We start from the raw sequence: 2,500 nt of genomic DNA on the forward strand, positions 1-2,500 counted from the left end.
CGAGATGAAGAGAAACCCGAGCGATTGCTGCCACAGGGCACGCTGGACGGAGGTCAAGAACGGCGGTAGTCGTGGACGCGAGGGTGACTCCAAGGTGCTGCCGCAGCCAAGGCGTGGCTTGCCTTGCCACTCAGTCTCTCCACCTCCCACACACACATGCTCCAGTCACAACACAGTGTCATCCAGCTATTTATTAATTTATAAAAAAAAAAAAAAAAAAAAAAAAAAAAAAAAAAAGAGAAAAAGGGCGGGAAAACCCAAAAGGGCCCGAAAAGGGAGGTGGCACGGTTGGGCAAAAGACCTGGCAAGGACTCACGTGTCTGCTGGCTGGCTGTCAATCAAGGAGGGTTCCAAAGTCCCAGAGGTTGGTTCCGCTGGCTGGCTGGCTGGCTGGCTGGCTGGCTGGCTGGCTGGCTGGCTGGCTGGCTGGCTGGCTGGCTGGGTTCTTTTCTTCCACAATCAAAGGGATGTGCACCGTTCCTGGAGTCACTGCAATACCGGGTCGATGCGTGGAGCGGACGGAGCAAGCCCCTCTTCCGTCTCCCTGTTCCAAAAATCAGATTAATATATTAGTCCTCGGGTAGAGGACGTATCAGATATTAAACTGATAAGAACAGATTTTTGTATTGAAGTTTATTCATACCAGATTCAAAATATACAAAGCATAGTTACAGCCAGAACATGAAGAATTCAGAAAGCAGAGAAAAAGAAAAAGAGAAAAAAGAAAGGCTGCAACATACGGGCACAAATGCCCCTTTGAGAAAGACTCGGGCACGCAGGCCCAGCCAAAAACAACCCCATAACACTTACATCACTATTACACAGTTAATTACACAAACCCACCACCAGTAACCCACTAATCCATGCCCATAGTCCGCTTCAAACTGTCCACATCCCATCCAGCAATCTGCGCAGGAGGGGGGCGACTCCCCCGTCCTGCGGTCCGCCTCTCCGTCACCGACTCCACCGAATCCATCGACTCCTCCACCTCCAGCTCCTCCGACTCGCCCGTAGTCCCCATCTCAGCCACCAGGGGCAGGGAGCGTCCGAAGGCCGCCACCCCCTCCCCCGGCCGCTGACGCCGCACCGGAGCACTCACCGGACCTCCACCCTCCAGGGGGCGCTTCCCAGACACCATCGCCAGCTCCACCATCTCCTCTTCCTGGGAGGCGGTTGCCTCCGCCCAGCTCGACACCTCGACCCTCTCCTTGGCCACGCCCGGCCTGCCCTTCGACCCCGCCGACCCTCCGACCTCTGGGCGGCCATCTTGGCTGCCATGCGGCCTAGCGGTAGCCGTAGCCACCTGGCTGCCTCCATGCGGCCCCGCTCCAGCTCCTCCAGCAGATACTGCAGCTCCCTTCACACCGCTCGCACCAGCCGTCACCGGTCCCGTCGACCTCCTCTCCAGCGCACCAGTCGTCGGAGGAGCCCCTGCGGGGGAAACAGAAACCCCCCCACCACCAGATAGCCCCAAAACTGCTCCCGCATAGCTCTGTCTCTTAGGGCACCTCAGAAAGAGGTGATCCTTGTCCCCACACAATGAACACTCCCTTCTCTCCCCACAGTCCTTCACCACATGCCCCACCACCCCACAACGCACGCACCGCTGCGCAACACATTCACTCCTCAAGTGCCCCTCTTCCCCACATCCCCAGCAAACAGTTGGCAAGTCTGGTAAAAACACCCTCCCACGATCCGACCCCAGAGCAAACAAATGCGGAGGCCGCAGCTGGCGGCCCTCCCCAGAAACACGAAAACGTACACTGTACCTCCACTTTCCAGTCCAAAATCCGTTTGCGTCCGTGACCTTCTCCCCTTGTGACACCGTGCTGCAGTACCGACTCAGGAACACCCGTACATCCAGCTCCAACACGTGCGGGTTGAAGACCTGCACCACCACCGCGTTGGCTGCGCTCCACACCACGCGCTTGATTCCCGTAATCCTAGCGTCTCCTTTCCCCTTCCATAATGCGACCTGTAGGTCCTCCTCCGTCTTGAAGGTGACGTCGAACCTCCCCAACGCCGGGTAATCCTGGAGACACAGCACGTCCGCTCCTGCCAGGCCCAGCACACCCTTCAGGATAATCCCTCCAAAGCCAGCCCGATCCAACTCCGCCCTCCTTCCCTCCGGGATCAGATACCGAATCGCATGCTTCGGTATCCCCTTCGTCGCATCCGTCACGTCCACAGTCGCCATCTCGGTTAGTCCAAGTGATAAGAACAGATACTACACTTGATCTTAGCCAAAAGGCCGAGAAGCGATACCCCACAACTGTACGGGGTCCGGCGCCCCCTCTGGCGAGGGCCCCGCCACTCAGAGGGTTCCTTGGGGGCGGGACAAGCAAAAGCGGACCCTCACACGACGCTTGACTTTTGACAGAAAGGTGCAGCTCCGCCGAAGCAGAGCTTCCAAAAATACCGTAAACTCGGGGCTGTTCCCCTCCACGGAAATCTTTAGTAAAAGGCGAAAGATTTGTGCGAGATGAAGAGAAACCCGAGC

General features: G+C 57.3%; 3 non-coding genes and 1 pseudogene across 3 annotated transcripts in view; all 4 read right to left on the reverse strand.

Annotated features, from left to right (window-relative positions):
* Window positions 1-24, reverse strand: part of LOC121704314 — a 114-nt gene extending 90 nt beyond the window's left edge. Inside the window, exon 1 of the small nuclear RNA XR_006030405.1 lies at window positions 1-24. This exon is cut by the window's left edge and continues 90 nt beyond it. This is a non-coding gene — a small nuclear RNA (U5 spliceosomal RNA).
* A 440-nt stretch (window positions 25-464) lies between these two features.
* LOC121704222 lies at window positions 465-657 on the reverse strand. Its single transcript, XR_006030343.1, has one exon. It is a non-coding gene; the product is annotated as a U2 spliceosomal RNA (small nuclear RNA).
* Window positions 658-2,132: 1,475 nt separating this feature from the next.
* On the reverse strand, window positions 2,133-2,263 carry LOC121704257 (annotated as a pseudogene).
* A 125-nt stretch (window positions 2,264-2,388) lies between these two features.
* The window catches only part of LOC121704315, a 114-nt gene continuing 2 nt past the window's right edge, over window positions 2,389-2,500 (reverse strand). Inside the window, exon 1 of the small nuclear RNA XR_006030406.1 lies at window positions 2,389-2,500. This exon is cut by the window's right edge and continues 2 nt beyond it. This is a non-coding gene — a small nuclear RNA (U5 spliceosomal RNA).

Source organism: Alosa sapidissima, chromosome 2 (assembly GCF_018492685.1).
Source record: "Alosa sapidissima isolate fAloSap1 chromosome 2, fAloSap1.pri, whole genome shotgun sequence".
NCBI classification, from domain to species: domain Eukaryota; kingdom Metazoa; phylum Chordata; class Actinopteri; order Clupeiformes; family Clupeidae; genus Alosa; species Alosa sapidissima.